Source organism: Lacerta agilis, chromosome 5, assembly GCF_009819535.1.
Source record: "Lacerta agilis isolate rLacAgi1 chromosome 5, rLacAgi1.pri, whole genome shotgun sequence".
Taxonomy (NCBI): domain Eukaryota; kingdom Metazoa; phylum Chordata; class Lepidosauria; order Squamata; family Lacertidae; genus Lacerta; species Lacerta agilis.
In genome coordinates, this window is record NC_046316.1 from 41,427,413 (window position 1) to 41,445,986 (window position 18,574).

Below are 18,574 nucleotides of genomic sequence, written 5' to 3' on the forward strand. Positions count from 1 at the left end.
TAGCTCTTCAAGTATGCTGGGCATAAACAAGCTCCTTAGCCTTCTTCAGTAAGTTGCTTGAGTGTACCTTCAGAACAATATTTTGTTAAAACTGTTCTGGACTATCTAGGGATATGTATGTGTGCTGAGGATTACAGGAAGCTGTCATGCTGTGAATGTTTTTTGGTGTGTGAAAGTGGTGCGAGATGAAGGCAAATTCTGAGACACATTGGTAATTGCTCAGGGCTTAGAAGGAAGGAGTCTGCTTCTGAGGTGTTTCTGTACTCAGGGTTTACTTTCAAATACCATTCTGGTGTGCAAATTTACTATGGTAAATAGGCCACTGAGGATAGGCATAGCAGCCGAATGGTCCTCCTGCTTACAGGCAATAAACCTGATACCACTGAATGTGTCTCCATCCATTCTGCTCAAAATGCTCATTGAATATTTGACATTCAGCATAAGTATTTGATATCCAGGAAAATTTGGTATTTGATTTCATTGTTTGTTATTGGAAACTTTATATTTGACATTATTGGCTAATACGCAGTTATATTTTGTATTTGACAACTTCTGTTAGAACTTAGACAATATTCAATATCTGACAGCTTATGCCATTTGACACCTGATATTTGATGTCTGATAGAATTTGGCAGGCAATTATATTTGTCTTCCAGTATTTTATTTTGTTTGACAATGTGCATGTTCTGTTCTACAAATATTTGATTCTCTCCTGCCATCTATTGGGGTAGGGGCAGCTGAGAGTCAGGATGAGCCCTTACTTGCCAACATTGTGATACAATTTTGGCTATTCATGCCAGAAGAACTAAAGCAACTATATAGAACAGAGCTGCTAAGTTTAGATCATAAATACACGTATTTATACATGAAAGTCTCATACAATGAAATAAGTTGGGTTTACTTTCCAAGTCTATGTATTTAGGACTGAAGTGCCAAACGTAAGGGAAAAAATTCATGTCAACAAAGCAGCCACAAACTTGGCTTTGCAGAAACTGGAAATGCATACACTGAAATAAATGGAGGTTTTGCCACAATAGGAAGTGATGTTGATGAGGTTACAATCTGGCCAGGAGGTTTGAATCCCACTAAATTGATTTGTATGGTTATTTCCTCTGACTTTAGTGGTGAGAATGCCAAGCAGGATTTAGTTCAAAGGATGATAAAAGAGCAATAATCCGTTTGGTTCATGCCATGCCATAGTTTGGTTTGTTTGTTTATTGGAAATCCACTCCGGGCTGTGCTAGGATCCTGCCTTTCAAAGGATTTCCCTTAATACTTTGTTTGGTTACCACTTCATGGCACTTCACTGATTGTCAGTTTTCATTGCTACTGTTTTCTCTGAAATAAACCTTTTTGTCCTTGATGTCTCATTAGAAAACAGAGAAAAGTCTTTAGAAAGATGTTGCTAATATTTTTTTATGACATTTATCCTGTTCGGGTGTAGCCCATAGGGTATGAAACAGGGCTTCCTGACAGCTCAACCTGCAGAGAGCAACAGGTTGCCCAGGACCAAACTACACATCACACTGGCTATATAGCACATAGCTCTCTCTTTTGCTTTCTTAATTACAGATGCAGGGACCCCTGGTAGTTACTGGGACTGCTGAACTACTGGGAAAAATTCTGGAGAGGATCATGCTACATTTTAGGCAAGGCATTCTTGAAGTGTATTGACATGCCAATTAAAGTACTAAGCAGACTTAATTTTCTGTGATAAGCTACACTTCAAGGGTTAACCATCCATTACAGTACAAGGGAACTGGCAGGGGAAGAACAGTGTATGCCTGATCCGAAGAATCATGGTGGATTGGCCACCTTCAGAGTTTTGAGATCCACCAGTGGGGCTGAATGAATTCTGCTACTGGTAAGAAATTGAGACTATTATAGGTGTTGGCTGTTGGTGGCTTGCAGGCTTCTCAGAGGCATCTGGTTGGCCATTGTGAGAATAGGATGCTGGACTAGATGGGCCTTTGTCCTGATCCCGAAGGGCTCTTATTGTGTTCTTATGATAAAGGAATCAGGTGGATTCCCCCACCCATCTGCAGCCACTCACACAAGTGGCTGTATCTGGCGGCCTAATGTCCTTTGGATGAAGGTTTTAGGTGTTTTCATTGTTAACTGAATGTTGGCATTCATTTGGAAACGGTAAGGGGGTAGAGTTGCTACCTATCCAAAAGGCATTTAAGTTCTGACTGGATGTCCAGGCAGCACTGGGGATGGCGGAGAAGTGAGGAGAGCCGACAGCAGACAGAGAGAAGGAGATGGCCAGAAAGAGGGAGAGTTCAAATGACAAGATAAGGCTGGGAATCATGAGGAAGAGAAGAACAGATGAGACAGGATGCTTGAAACAAAACAGCAATTAAAACAGGAGACTCAAGTCAAGAGATCAAGGAAATGTCTCTGTAAACATGTGTGCTTACACAGCTGGTGGAATGCCAGTACAGATGGGACCTCTCATATTTCAGGAGGAAGTGCATTACACAACACCAGAGTCACCAATGAGAAAGTCTGCCTCTGTATCACCACAAGCCAATAGCTTTCATGCTGTAGTAAGACCAACCAGGTCCCATTCATTAATCTTAATGCCCTTACTGGGCAATATATGGCTGTGTGCAGCAAGCAACACAGAAAAATAGTACCTTCAGGGCTATGCAATGAGGTCCAGAAAAGGAATACACCAGGACTGGACACTACCTTTCCGAATAAATGAATTTGCATAACAAAGTGATGAAAAGAGGAGCAAGCGCTTCTCCTTTTCTGGAAGACATTGCATGCTCTGGGACTGTTATTAGTCATGGTTATGGTACCTACAGGGAGAATGGCATTGGAAAGCAAACTTAACACAAAAAGTCCCTTCCCCAGCACATAAAATGGCTCCATGCTAGCATAGCATCAATGTCCATTCTTTATGTTCATGAATAGAATGATAATATTCCCAAGCAGTGTGACTCATTATTTGGCTCTGATTCGGTATTATATGGTCATAATAATTCCCTTTTCTCAGGGAGTTACTTGTAGACGTTTTGCACCATCTTTGATCCTAGGCATTTGGAATTGCTGGTGACATTTCCTCATTAAACAATCCCGGAACAGGACAGTCTCAAGGATACACACACACACAAAATCACAAAAACTTAAGCCGTGTCGAAAATAGCTTGATAGGAACCCTTTTGCTGATAAAGCAACGAAACAGAACTCTTCTATCCATACTAATGGCAGGACCATTCCCACCCATTTTTTTTCCAGCTCTGAGAGTTCTGTCTGCACTTGGGATCAATGGGACGTGAAATCAGGTAATGACTAATTTCAGTGAATTAATACAGATGGCAAAAGAAACACTTTAAAGGAGTGCCATGTCTTGCATTTAAAATGAAGGACCCTTTGCCCCTTTTCTTATTTATTACAAGGCATATATGCCATGCAGCAGATCAATAAACCATTAGGTCTGAGCAAACTGTGTCCCTTATGGTCTCGGATAGAATATAGAGACAGACTGATTCAGCTAAATGGAAACCAAATAGTGCTAACAGTAGATTTCTTCTCACCTAGCAGTTGGAAGTGGACACTCTGCTCAGCAGGCCCCAACCAATGAAAGGGAAGAGATAAGATTGATCTAGGTACAAATACTTGATAGCAGCAGTTATGATTTAAGCACATTCATTTTCAATGGAATAACGCCATGCAGAATGCTATAACCACATACACTGAAGATGGACCTTGGTCTGTTTTGCAGCTCTGCTAGAGGCTGGAAGTACTTTGGAAAAGTGATTTCAGCCTCATACATAATTCATCTGCAATAACTCTGCAGTAAGATATAATTTCGAGAGGCAGGAAGCAACAACAATCAATGCTTGTTCAGCACCCCCATCATCACCACCTTAAAGAGGAAGGGTCTATAACCACAGTATTCTTCAACCCTTGGGGCCTGCTATGAGAAACCCAGCAGGGTGTGACCAAATAATTTCCTGACATTCAGGCCAAGTGCAAACATCTTATTCCACGAATCTTCACCTTTACTCAGTGCACTGCTTGGGATCGGAAGCTGCTCTGTTTGTTCAAGCAGCTACACAAGTAAAGGTTCTCAAGAACTCAGTTGTGATCCATAGTAGGATTTGTTTGTTGTTGTTGCTGTTGGACCCCCCCCCCTTTGGTCCAGAGTTGAAGATAATTTTTATCTGTGTGGATGGAAATAATGGAAGATGTGGTTTTTCATGTTGAGTTTAATCATTAAGACATGCCTTAAAGATATATACCAGGAAGGATGTATTTCTTTTGGCATTGGACCCAAGGATCATACAAAAAAAAATGCACAAGAGATCAGAAGGGCTGCCTGATCTCTCTCTCTCTCTCTTTACAAAAATAGATTTTTATTTTATTTTCCTGCATCGTGCCAATAATAGCCTCATTATAACAATACCAATTTTATCCAATTAATACAATTATTAATGCCACTTATTAAAATGTCAAATTATACAATTTAATTAAACTGGCTCTCTTGCATGCTATAGTTGATAAGTTCATTCTTCTACATTTTTATGCATTCCAAAGTTTTAATAATTTCCATTCCATTCCATTCAGATATAATAATCCCTTATAGAACAGCTACAATCTTGTGATTTCAATTCGTGTTGGTATAACAGGTAATTTATAAAGTTTCAAGTGAGGAACTTTAGCTGTAATTCTTATTCTTTCCTACGTGTGACAATTTCCCCCCATGAAGTTTCCCCATCAATGTATAGCAGGCATCCCCAACGTTCGGCCCTCCAGATGTTTTGGACTGCAATTCCCATCATCCCTGACCACTGGTCCTGTTAGCTAGGGATCATGGGAGTTGTAGGCCAAAACATCTGGAGGACTGCAGGTTGGGGATGCCTGATGTATAGTGTTGTATCCTTTATTCCTGAAACTGCTGATGGTTCCTGTCATGTATTGGGAGAAGCTGTTATCTCACCGTTTCCGAAAGTCACTGCATTGCTTCGTCCCGTGATTTGGCTTCCAGTAAAAAAGCCGTCTTTGCCATTTTTCCAGCCTAGGAAGAACGGTCTGAATCCAGACTGCAGATAGTTAATCCAAAAACTTCTATTCTCATAGCTGGTAGACCCATTCCTCCCTGCCGCTCAGTTATGGTCATTTATCCTTATCTCAAACACATTCCTTTGTGGATAATCGAGGTTAGGGAGAATTTTGCTCTATATTTTAAAAGCATAGCTTTTACTCCCCCCTTCCCTCTCAGTTCCTTTCTCTCTCACATGAAGTTCCAGTTTTGTTAAATTCCATATTATATTCCAATTCCCTCCATCCTCACTTGTGCAGATATTTTAAAATAAAACTTGCATTCCGGGGTGGGCCGGGCGGGGGTTGCCGTTTCAAAATGTAGAGCAAAAACCTTAAGTAAGCAAACCGTGGGCTCTGCTCCCCACATCGTTTCTTTCACCGAATGAAATGCGCTCTCAATCCAAACCTTTCACATCCTTGTAGCTGGGTTGTTTTTGCAGTTTCTTATCTCATCGCCTCTGGCACAGGCCTGTAGTTTACTCCAATTAAAGTCCAGTTAACAGGATGACCTGTGCTTCCAGGAACAGGATCGGGGTGGGGGTCGTGGCAGCTGGAGCGCTCTGTGCACCCAGTGCCTTTGCCTGTCCTCGCATTCCATGGGGAAGCGAGTGCCAGACTGCCAGGCAAACTGCAGATGAGAGACTGGTTCCTCTTCAATCCCTATCATTATCTGATTATCTCCATCTGCCTTTCTCCCGTGGTATTGGGAGAAACTCCATTCCTGGTGCACCGGAAGCAGGAAACCCTGGCTACTTGATATCTCTTAGGTCAATATGGTAAGAGCCACTCTTCTTTCTGAGGATGCACTGCTACTTACATCAAGCTGGAAGATTTATAAATTAAACATTACCACCCTTTGGTATTCTAGGCCCAAGTCTGCTCTGATCATGTTTCCACTTGCTTCACTGAGCAGCAGCACTCTGGAGCTTCTCTGAGCTGCAGCCAAACTCCTTGCAGGTCTGCACCACCCTGGTAAATCCAAGCAGTGCATCTTCCGTCCCTGGAGCATTTCAGTGTATATAAACAGAATTAGGGAGGGGAAAAACAACCACCCTACTGCCTCTGTAAAGTCAGAACATTGTGAAGTCAAAAGATTCCCTATACTTCCAACCCTTCTTTTCAGTAATTCCCAAACTGTGCTCTTGGGCAGAGCTGTGTGCCACAAGAAATGCATAGTGACGTGTTCCCCACTTCCCCGAGTGCTGAGAAGTTTCAGGGGCAGCATTTCCCTGGGCTTGGTTTCCTTTGGAAGCAGAAAAGACTGGATAATTATGATGTTGGGTTTTGTTTTTGCAATATTGGGGTTTACTTACAAATATAAAAGTTGACCATAGGTGGAGTCACACAGCTTAGGCACTCCTGCAAATAGAAAATCCCATGTTGAGTTTATTCATTAAAATTGATGCCTGAACAAATCTATATATCAGGAAGGGTGCATACCAAATAAAGATCATACCAAATAAATACACAAGAGACCTGCCACACCATCACACTACCTCCTGGTTAGCAGCAGTGATGAAATTGTTGGGAGGTCAAGTAAGTACTGCCACCCCACCCCACCCCTCCACTATTGCCTACAAGTAGAAAATCCATAACTTCATCAGCTGCCAGGAGAGAGGCATCTGGTTCCTACAGTAGCCAACCAGATGCCTTTCTTCAGGGGTCTGATGTACGTATGGATTTGCTACTTGTAGATAGAAGCAGACAGTGTGGCTGGTGCATTTGTTTTCCAAACATGTAGTGCTTGACCTACCAACAATTTAATCACTGCTGCGTAGCAGGAGGAAGAGGGGGATGATGTGGCATATCTCTTGTGCTCGAATTTTCCGAAATTGCATGTTGATCTTAGAAAGCATGTATATGGAGATAAGATGGATTCTGCCAGAAGTGAGTGGTATATCTTCTTCCCCCTTCCCACACACATCTGAAATGTGATCCTGAAGCATTCATAAGGTGCACAAATTCCAAAGCAGATTCACTTTCTGCAAGCTAGACTGCGGTCTGCTTTGCATCTACAGTGTCACCAAATTCCATACTTCATGAAGTGTGCATGCACACGAAAGCTCATACCAGGAACAAACTCAGTTGGTCTCTAAGGTGCTACTGGAAAGAATTTTTGATTTTGTTTTGACTATGGCAGACCAACACGGCTACCCACCTGTAACCAAATTCCATGAGATGGTCCAAAACCTGACCATGTTCCTCTTTTAAAAACCAGTACTACTCTCCAGGGGCAGGTGGAAAGCAGGAGATCTGAGAGTGATGACCAGACATAGGATCATGATGACATGCCCGTCCCAGAGACTTTAAGGAAGTGCATGATGCTTACACACTGCTCATCTCCAGCTACCTGGAAGTGATTGGGCCAGACATGCAGCATCAGGCACCATGGCTAAGCTGGCTAAAGCACCTGTCTAGTAAACAGGAGATCCTGGGTTCGACTCCCAGTGGTGCCTTAGGTATTTAGTATTTTGGCCCCTGTCCGTATGAGTGTGGGTCAGCAGAGCTCACAGAGCATATTTTCCTGCTCATTGAAGCAAGAAGATAAAAACTCTGACAGGCCATGGTGGACATTTGATGTTACTCATTTTCTTTGTGAAGGAAAACCAGAAGTTTCACCCATCCCAGCATAAATTAAAAAACTGCAATGTAAAGGCTTAGCTTGGGATTTGAACCTGGGACCTTTCACATCTTAAGCAAGAGTCATACATCTAGACTAACAAGGTAGTCAGGAGGTTCCTCTGCATTTCAGGCCAACTCTACAATTCTTTTATTTTGCGTTCAATGCGATTTGTTACCAAGCCTTCTTGGCAAAAGGGAGCAGATGTTACAAATGTGTGCTTTGTTGCTTCTGTCTTCAGGTAGAAAGTAGAGCAGGTTTGTGGTGTGTGTGTGTGTGTGTGTGTGTGTGTGTGTGTGTGTGTGTGTGTAGGGGGGCATAGTTCAGCAGAGGAAACTCCACTCTAGTATGCAAATGATCCAGGGTTCAACACCCGGTGATGCCATGGGTACTAACCCTTTTGGGCCCAGCAGGTGGGTGCAGCCGGGTGGGGTTTCCTGAGGGCCTTTTGCCACTCTCTGTGGTGAAAAAAAGAAATCCATAAAAGTTGCAAGTTCCTGCCGTGACTCGGGTTCGAACCGAGGTTGCTGCGGCCACAACCCAGAGTACTAACCACTATACGATCACGGCTGGGATGGCACAACTGCCTTTAAGCAGCTTCTAAAAACAAGGCAAGATGTCTGAAGGATAAGTCTGTTGTGTCTTGGATGGAGCCTATGTGGAGCAGAGAGTAAGAAAGGAGCTGATTAGGCACCATAGCTTAGCTGGCTAAAGCACCTGCCTTGTAAGCAGGAGATCCTGGGTTCAACTCCCAGTGGTGCCTCTGGCTTCCTCTTTTGATGCAGGGTCAGGGTGTTCCTATATTATTGCAAGGCAGGCCCACCAACTCTTCCCTGTGACACTGAAATGCCCTGTGGGTCCTGTGTGCAGTGAAAAATGTAAATCTAGCCATTTGCTGTGACTGATGCACAGCCAGGTCTTGCAGGGTCGGTGGGTGGGGGGAACCTTCATTCTCACAGAGAGGAATTAGCAGCTGGTTGTGTTGCCATAGACCCAGGGGTCAGCAACATTTTCAGCAGGGGGCCGGTCCACTGTCCCTCAGACCTTGTGGGGGGCCGGACTATATTTTGAAAAAATAATAATGAACAAATTCCTATGCCCCACAAATAACCCAGGGATGCATTTTAAATAAAAGGACACATTCTACTCATGTAAAAACATGCTGTTTCCTGGATCACCCGCACTCCGGATTTAGAAGGCAATTGGGCTAGATCCGGCCCCCGGGCCTTAGTTTGCCTACCCATGCCATAGACTAGCTGGACAAAAAGTTTCCCCAAGCAACTTTGTGAAGGAATATTAGAGCTGAAGCCATCCCAACAAGAATTAAATCTGAATGAGCAGCTAGTTGTGATCAGAGCTTCTCTGAGATCCCAAGCAAGAATTATTCCAACTGGTGGTCTATTCTGCATTTCAAATGGCTGTGCCACCTACATCCAAAGGGACTTGCCGCGAAGCGAGAACACACTACTAATGCACCACTTCACTCCTTTCTCTTGTTCCTGCCATGACTCGGATTCGAACCGAGGTTACTGCAGTCCTGGTGCAGAGTACTAACCATGGCTGGGCTGGCACGACCCTCTTCAAGCAGCTGGGTCTTCTGAAAGCAGATAGCTGAAATGTCAGTCTGTAGGTGGCTTGCTCAAAGCTTGTGGTGAGCAGGGACTGAAAGAGCTGCTGAGCAGGACCCAATAGCTTAGCTGGCTAAAGCACCTGCCTAGTAAGCAGGAGGCCCTGGGTTTGAGTCCCAGTGGTGCCTCTGTTTATTTGTTTTGAGGCAGAAAGCAGTGCTTTCCTTTGGTTGCCAAAGGTGCTCAGTGCAGCCACTAAGGACCATGGAGATGCCTGCTTGCGTGCTGTGGAAAAGAAACATCCCACATTTTTCAAACACAATATTTAATGGTGAAGCCAACCTTTCTGCTGTGGACAAGGCTTCTCCAGGATTTGACCTTGGATTACTCATACCATAAACAAGAACTAGACCCCTAGACCAGGAAACAGAGTGGGGGCAGAGGCAACATGGTGAGAGGGAGAGCCACTTTCCTTGGCGACCACAGGCTCCCTTAATTCAAGTGTGGTCACAGCCTCCTGCTCATTTGCGATTAAGACAGATGTTCCACTAGTGTTCAGGGTCTGCTTTACACCTGTGGGCCTGGCTTGCCACAGGGAGTGCTGTAGCAAAGCTGGCTAGAGTTGCTTTTTCATACACAGGAGATCCGTGGTCTGATTCCCAGTGATGACAATAATTGTTTAGGCCTAGGAGTGTAGGTGTGGCTCAGTGAGGTTTGCAAAATGTTTTTTCCACACCCTGAGGTGGAAGCATAAATACATAAAAGCCCCAGGTTTGTGTTGTGTCTCAGATGTGAACCACAATTGCTCTGACCACAATGCAGAGGAGCAACTACTTTAGGGTCATAGCTGTGCCAATGCTGTCTCTCCCCCTGTCCTCATCAGTATCTAAGTCTTTTGAGGGGAGGGTGGCGTATTCTGGCAAGAAGTCACAAGTTCCTGGAAATAGGGAGCAAGTGTTGCAAATGTGCTGCTTAGCTTCTGTCTTCTTGTAGCAAGTGGACCAAGCTTGCAGTTTTCTCTCTCTCTCTCTGCATTTAAGTGGCAAAACCTCCACTCTAGTAGATGATCACTGTAGCAGGTGAACTTTGGTTCAGTTACTAATGGTGCTTTGGATGTTAGCCTTTTGGATCCGGAAGTTGCATGCAGCTTATTAGGACCGACAGAAGGCATTTTACCACCCCCCTGAGGCGAGAAAAGAACTCCGCAAAAGTTGCGAGTTCCTGCCGTGACTCGGATTCGAACCGAGGTTGCTGCGGCCACAACGCAGAGTACTAACCACTATACGATCACGGCTGGGATGGAACAGCTGCCTTCAAACAGCTTCTAGAAGGCAGGGCAAGGTGACAGATCAGCTTATTGCATCTTGCTTAGAGCCTGTGTGGAGTAGGAAATAGAACTGCTAACCAGGCAGCATAGCTTAGTTGGCTAAAGCAGTGTTTTTCAACCTTTTTTGGGCAAAGGCACACTTGTTTCATGAAAAAAATCACGAGGCACACCACCATTAGAAAATGTTAAAAAATTTAACTCTGTGCCTATATTGACTATATATAAAGTAATTCTCTTGAATAGAAATCAAATAAACAAATTTTTCCCACAGCACACCAGGCAACATCTCGCGGCACACTAGTGTGCCACGGAACAGTGGTTGAAAAACACTGGGCTAAAGCACCTTCCTTGTGAGCAGGAGAGCCTGGGTTCGACTCCCAGTGGTGCCTCTGGCTTCCTGTTTTGAGGCAGGAGCAGAGTGCTCCCATTTTCTTGCAAGGCATGCCCACCAACCCCTCCCATGCTCACGGAAACAACACGCTGTTCCTGTTTGCAGTGAAAAATATAATTTGGCCTACATTGTCCTCATGCTATCTAGAGGCATATTATTTTGTGTCTATACACTTTTTCTCCTCCAGATATTGACTGTATGTGCAGAAGGTGGGGTTCTGGTCTGCTTGCACATGATTTCACTGGCTGTATTATTAGGTGGAGACCGTCGTCTCCTCCATGCATTTACACTGCAGCGAAGCAGCCTTCTGATGGAATAAAATCCACAACTACGTTTGTTTTTAAGGGGAGGGCAGGAATATAAATGTTTGCTTTGGGATACATGTACTGTACTGTGCTGTATGTTCTTCCTTGAACCTTCCTAAAAGCAAAATGGTAAGAAAATTGGTTTTTTTAAATACACCCCCCCCCCCACACACACACCAGAGAGAGATTAATGTGGCATTTAATAGGAAGAGGCAGAGCAAATGTCTTCGAAGGCAGCATTTTTCTGGGTTTTGCCTTTCTCATCAATACTTTTCAATCTATTTGGCTGAGAGGCATAGCTCTTCAAAGGCCCCCAGTCACCCCAACCTCACCTGAAGGGTGCAATCTTTGTGCTGGCACCCTTGTAAAGGATTTCTTTTATTTCGCTTTCCAAAGCATAATTGTTACTGAGCAGAGCCTCTCTCCTATTGCTGTAATTTGAAATGCCTCTGAAAGGGAAATTTAAGGTTCTGTGGAATGTTGCATAAATATGATCACCCAGCAATCAAGCTTTTCAAATACAATGGCTTGCCTTTGATAGTTCCTGTTGCTTTGTTTCATACTTCCATGGAGCTTTCAGGCTGCATCTCCACTTGAGCACAAACCTGTGGTTCAGGGACTCAGGTATTATTTCCTCCTACAATCAGACCACCTCTTTTAAAGCCATAGAAACTTACCCATACTGCTGTTCAGTGTGAATAGTAAGGTTCCTGGACCACCATTATTTTTTTTGTTATGCATATAATATTCTCCAAATCACTGCCTTCCTGCATTTTACTCCCCCCCCCTCACCCTCAGTCAGGATTCCCTTTTCGGGTATCCCTGTATGAGAAAATATGGTGTTATAGGAAGCTTGCTATCCTCCACATTAAACACCAGAATGGACAAACCCATAGTCACAAGGAAGCAATGACTGCTGTGTGAATTTGTATTAATGGACAATTTTTATTTGTAAGTAAGAAAATGCAAGGCATGGTTGGCATTCAACACTAGCCCTACTCAGAGTAGACACAGCTAATGGACACAGCTAACTTGGTTCATTAATTTCAGTGAGTCTACTCTGAGTAGGACTTTGTTGACTAGAATCTGGTATCTTTTTATTTATATATATTTTTTATTTTTAAAAATGCGTTTTAAAAAAACAAGCAAAGCCTTTGTTGCTTTAGTAACTAGTTATCTCGTTCAGCACAGTGCTGTAAAGTTGACAGAGCTTTCTCCTCCCTTGTACACCCACACTCATTCTGTTCTTACTCAGTAATGAGAGGATTAGTCTGCCTATGGAAAAAGGGCTCAATTTTTCTTCTTTTCAGCAAAAACAATTAACTTGCTACTCAACTACAGCTGAGCTCTTTTGCTCTTCCAGAACAATCCTGAAATGTAAGTCCTGTTGAGTTCAATGGTACTTACTCCCACTCAACTAAATATAGGATTGCCGCTTTAAAAGATTGATGTAATTTATAAGTCTGTCACATGTATACATTGGACTGTCACTGGAGCTTAATTGGAAGCTCATGGCCAATGTGTTGCTGTCACTTGAAGTAGCTGCCCGATTTCTCTTCCTCTGCTGAAATGGTATCTGAAGAAGTGTGCATGCACATGAAAGCTCATACCAATAACAAACTTAGTTGGTCTCTAAGATGCTACTGGAATGATTTTTTTTTTTTACAATATATAATCTTTATTGAAGTTTCAAATTAAAACAGACATAATCATCAAACAAAAACAGAAAAATAGATAAAAAGAAAAAAAACAAAAAAACTGAAAAACCAAACTAGCATATAACAAATCAAATCATACCTAATCTTTTCCAGACATCATCAATCAAACCATCTCAGATCATATCAAATCATATCATATCAAAACAAACTTAACAAATCAACATTTTTGTTGTTGTTCAGTCGTTCATGAGGTAGCCAAAGTATTGGAGCCTCAACTTCAGGATCTGCCCTTCCAGTGAGCACTCAGGGCTGATTTCTTTAAGGATGGATAAGTTTGATCTTTTTGCAGTCCATGGGACGGACCCTCAAGAGTCTCCTCCAGCACCATAATTCAAAAGCATCAATTCTTCGGCGATCAGTCTTCTTTATGGTCCAGCTCTCACTTCCATACAGGGAAAACCATAGCTTTAACTATACGGACATTTGTCAGCAAGGTGATGTCTCTGCTTTTTAAGATGCTGTCTAGGTTTGTCATTGCTTTCCTTCCAAGAAGCACGTGTCTTTTAATTTCGTGACTGCTGTCACCATCTGCAGTGATCATGGAGCCCAAGAAAGTAAAATCTCTCACTGCCTCCATTTCTTCCCCTTCTATTTGCCAGGAGGTGATGGGACCAGTGGCCATGATCTTAGTTTTTTTTGATGTTGAGCTTCAGACCATATTTTGCGCTCTCCTCTTTCACCCTCATTAAAAGGTTCTTTAATTCCTCCTCACTTTCTGCCATCAAGGTAGTATCATCAGCATATCTGAGGTTGTTGATATTTCTTCCGGCAATCTTAATTCCGGCTTGGGATTCACGCAGTCCAGACTGTCGCATGATGAATTCTGCATATAAGTTAAATAAGCAGGGAGACAATATACAGCCTTGTCGTACTCCTTTCCCAATTTTGAACCAATCAGTTGTTCCATATCCAGTTCTAACTGTAGCTTCTTGTCCCACGTAGAGATTTCTCAGGAGACAAATGAGGTGATCCGGCACTCCCATTTCTTTAAGAACTTGCCATAGTTTGCTGTGTTCGACACAGTCAAAAGCTTTTGCGTAGTCAATGAAGCAGAAGTAGATGTTTTTCTGGAACTCTCTAGCTTTCTCCATAATCCAGCGCATGTTCGCAATTTGGTCTCTGGTTCCTCTGCCCCTTCGAAATCCAGCTTGCACTTCTGGGAGTTCTCGGTCCACATACTGCTTAAGCCTGCCTTGTAGAATTTTAAGCATAACCTTGCTAGTGTGTGAAATGAGCGCAATTGTGTGGATTCCTCACATTACTATACATAAATTTATTTGGTAGGAATCCTGCTTGATCATTCTTTATTAGTGCAAGGAATTTTTTATTATTTTGTTTCAACTATGGCAGACCAACACGGCTACCTACCTATAACTAGAACCATTTTCTAAGCGTTTGGTTGGAATCTTTTATTGGGGTCCTTCTGACTGCTCCTCCCTGCTCCCTGTAATTTAAACAAATCAAGGTGTTATGCATCTTAGCTCTGTGTATCTCTTAATAACTCACAGGGAGGCAATTTAAGATAGATTGTTTTCTTGAGGGGGTACATATCTGAGACACCTAATTCAGATAAGATGGCCTAATATTAGAAAGTAATCCAAAAATGCATTTCATAAAGGCGATGGGGGAAAGCTTATTCCATTCCATATTTGCATAGGGAGAAAGTGCCCCCAGTCCTTTTTTGATCACAGATATTGTTTTGTAAGCGAAACTCCTGTGAAATGCCATCCTATTAACAAACGAGAAAAAGACTCTAAAAGCAGTTGAAAGGCAAGGCAAATAATAGTATCCAAGGGAAAAATTAATCTGAATAGTTTAAACGCAACAGAGGCACTGGGCTAGCTCTGCAGTCAACGGCAGAAGTGGCTGCCAGGGAGCCAGATGCAAGGGCAGTCAAAAACATTTTTCACCACTTGGCTTTGGGCTCCTATAATTGTCACTGGCAATGGAAAAAATCCACAGTGTGGTTAAGTATCACCACAGGATATAGAAACTGATGACTTACAAACAGAGAGCGTTTTAAAAATAAGGCAGATTTGCTTAGGCAGAGCTGAGCCAAAGGAGAAAAGTCAGTGCAGGTTTTCTTATGCAGAAAAATAAGGTCTGTTCTTCTAATAAGGAGCTGTTGGCCACCCCCAGACTGTCAGTATTTTGTGGGAGGGATTCAAGAGCATACCAGGAAATTTAGGTTTATGCAATTAAAGTGGATTAAATCTCTCTGTTGCCCTAGAGCGGGGGTAGGGAACTTGAGCCAAAGGAGAAAAGTCAGTGCAGGTTTTCTTATGCAGAAAAATAAGGTCTGTTCTTCTAATAAGGAGCTGTTGGCCACCCCCAGACTGTCAGTATTTTGTGGGAGGGATTCAAGAGCATACCAGGAAATTTAGGTTTATGCAATTAAAGTGGATTAAATCTCTCTGTTGCCCTAGAGCGGGGGTAGGGAACCTGCGGAGGTGGCGCGGAGTGGTGGGGGCACTGCGCCTGAGAACTCCTCGGCCGGAGGGAAGACGCGCCAGCCCTGCCAGCGATGGAGGGGCGGTTTGCAGGGGGGAGAGAGAGAGGGAGGGAGGGGGCAGCCGGGGGGAGGCGCGGGGGGCGGGGCCTGGTGCGACGGCGGCAGCGCAGTTGGCGGAGCGGAGCGGGGCAGTCCCCGCCGTGGCCCGCCACTGTGAGCGCGCAACAGGCGCTCCTCCTTCGGCTCCGGGGCGGCTGCCTGGGGCGCGGAGGTGGCGCGGAGTGGTGGGGGCACTGCGCTGCGCTCCTGGCCCGCCTGGGCTGCGCCCGCCGCGCCATCCTCCTGACCCGCCGCGCCTGCCCGCTTCCCTCCTTGGAGTGTCGGGCCCGGCGGGCGGCTGGGGTGTCCTTGTGGGGCTTGGCTCCGTTGCGCCTTCCCCGCTCCCCGGAGAGGCGGGCGGGCGGGGGACCTTCCCGGCGTCGGTCGCCGGATGGTGCTGCTGCCGCCTCCGCCTGGCTTTGCTGCTCCGCCTCGCCGTCCGGCGCCTCTTTGGCAGCGGGATCCGGGGGGCGCCCGGGGGCCCGGCCGGGACTCGGAGCCTTCCTGCGCCGCTGTGCAACAGGAAGGCCGGGCGGCGGCGGCGAAAACGTCTGGGCTGCTTCTGAAACCTCCGCCAACCGGTGCTTCGCCAGCGCTCGCTGCGGGCGGTGTACATGCTCAACGATGGCCCCAAGGGCGGCTCGGGGGCCCGGAGCCCCGAGGCCGGCGCGCTGCAGAGCCTGGCGCGATTCCCCCCCCAAAAAAAACCCTGTTTTTTGCTTTTTGGCTTTTTGCCTTGCTCTCCCACCCCCCCTCTTTTTTCCCCTCCCCTCCTTTTTTAATCCAAGGGGAGAAATCCCATTTTTAAAACAAACAAACAAACAAAAAATAAACAAACACCCCCCACAGCTGCTGCAGCCACTCTATTTGAATTTTTATTATTACCCTTTTCTCCCTCTATCCCCCCTTTTTCTTTTCTCTTCCCCTTTTGTTTTTGTTTTCAAAAAAAGGAAAAAGAAGAAAAAGATTTCCCCCCTTTATTTTTATTTTTTAAACTACTACATATTTTTAATAGATATTCTCCCCACCCCACCCCACCCCCAATTTATATTTTTCCACCCCACTTTTCCATTCCCACCCCCCTTTTTCTTTCTTTATTAATTCGCTTGCCAACCTATCTTAGAGGGGGAAGCCCTCTCTCCCACCCACCCCACCCCCAATTTATATTTTTCCACCCCACTTTTCCATTCCCACCCCCCTTTTTCTTTCTTTCTTAGTTCGCTTGCCAACCTATCTTAGAGGGGGAAGCCCTCTCTCCCACCCACCACACCCCCAATTTATATTTTTCCACCCCACTTTTCCATTCCCACCCCCCTTTTTCTTTCTTTATTAATTCGCTTGCCAACCTATCTTAGAGGGGGAAGCCCTCTCTCCCACCCACCACACCCCCAATTTATATTTTTCCACCCCACTTTTCCATTCCCACCCCCCTTTTTCTTTCTTTCTTAGTTCGCTTGCCAACCTATCTTAGAGGGGGAAGCCCTCTCTCCCACCCACCACACCCCCCAAAACAACTTTGAGCTGAACCCCAGAAAACGGGGGTAGATCACTGCTGAAAGTAGATCACAGTTTCTTGGGAGTTGGCCACCCCTGGTATAAGACATGTAACTAGAATAAAAATTTTTAAAAACCAAGCAAATAATTGTAATAACTACTGTAATAAAGCACTGCTATAATTATATATAATTTCCCTAAAATTTTGGTTTCATTCGCCTTTCCGTGCTGAAATGTCACAACCTGAAGGACCATGGCTTGCCCCCCCCCCCCAGTTTTGATCCTGGGTACGCCCCTGAGTCAATGCAAAAAAGTAAGAACTTATTCTTGTTGTTTTTACTAATTATACTTTGCATTGGCTCCTATACGTTATTTATTATTATTGCATTAAGGTAAGAAACAATATATGCAGCGTTATATTTGTTTTAAATGTCGCAATGGTTTTGCGGCTCCCAGGTTTTTTTTTTTCCTTTGGAAACGGGTCCAAGTGGCTCTTTGTGTCTTAAAGGTTGCAGACCCCTGCCCTAGAGCATAACAAATCCACTTTTACAAGAGACAGGCATTTTGTTGTTAGAAAATTGATGGGGAAATGCATTGAAAAGTGTGGGGTGAATGAATGATCAGGGACAGCTCAAGACAATTTGCTACCTGAGGTGAAGGACAAGCTGGTCTTTTCCATAAGCCACATATAGAAGCCAATTGGATTGGCAGTTGAATCTTACCCCAGTACTGGTGAAAGGAAAGTATCTCCCACTGTACTTGAGGGCAGCAGGCTATGGTAGGGGACACAGGAAAGACAACATGGCACTCACAGCTCTGTCACCTCCCTTCCCTTCAGCTTCTGCCACCTGAGGCAGCTGCCTCAGTCTGCCTGATCATAGAGCCAGCTCTGTGAATGATTTAATGGGGAGACATGTAAACACCCCGCAAGCAAATCAGATTGTACAATTTCCTAGCATCAGAAAAAGACGAGGCATTTCCCCAACCTGAACTTTGTCCATTTGACTTTTGAAAAACAACAACATGCTGCCCAGTGTTCCAAGTTCCTCCTATTTATAACTTTTTAGGAGAGGAAAAAAGCCACACTTTTCATGTGGCTTTTCTCTGAAAAGTCAAAACAAAACAAAACTATGTTGTTTCTGTAATAGGGAACACTGAGAGACTCAGCAAGCCTAGCTCATTGGCTCAGTTAGCATGAAAATAAATGTACTCCCCTCCTTCCCCACCGCAAATGCAAGAACAAAGTCTCCTCCCACTCTTTTCCCTATGGATGGATTCATTCTCAGTAGGCAGTAGTAGTACCCATGGGCCCTGCATTGTTCTTGCTTAACTTTTGAAACAGGTGCTTCATGCTTATTGTGACCAACATACATCAGGACTAGGGTTGGGCAGACCTGTCAATTTTGGGTATTCTCTGTTTCTCATTTTTCTAACCATAAGTTCACATATCCACATATCCACATCAGTTTACATCTTCCTTTTTTTAAGTGCACAGAAAATTCACCAGTATTTTACTGTGAATTTCTCCCAATATACACATTTCTG

General features: G+C 44.3%; 4 non-coding genes across 4 annotated transcripts; 2 read left to right on the plus strand and 2 right to left on the minus strand.

Moving 5' to 3' along the window:
- The first annotated feature begins 7,437 nt into the window (after positions 1-7,437).
- Positions 7,438-7,511, plus strand: TRNAT-AGU. The gene has a single exon. It is a non-coding gene; the product is annotated as a tRNA-Thr (tRNA).
- Positions 7,512-8,173: 662 nt separating this feature from the next.
- TRNAH-GUG lies at positions 8,174-8,245 on the minus strand. The gene has a single exon. It is a non-coding gene; the product is annotated as a tRNA-His (tRNA).
- A 119-nt stretch (positions 8,246-8,364) lies between these two features.
- Positions 8,365-8,438, plus strand: TRNAT-UGU. Its single transcript has one exon. It is a non-coding gene; the product is annotated as a tRNA-Thr (tRNA).
- A 2,027-nt stretch (positions 8,439-10,465) lies between these two features.
- TRNAH-GUG lies at positions 10,466-10,537 on the minus strand. Its single transcript has one exon. It is a non-coding gene; the product is annotated as a tRNA-His (tRNA).
- Positions 10,538-18,574: the final 8,037 nt, after the last annotated feature.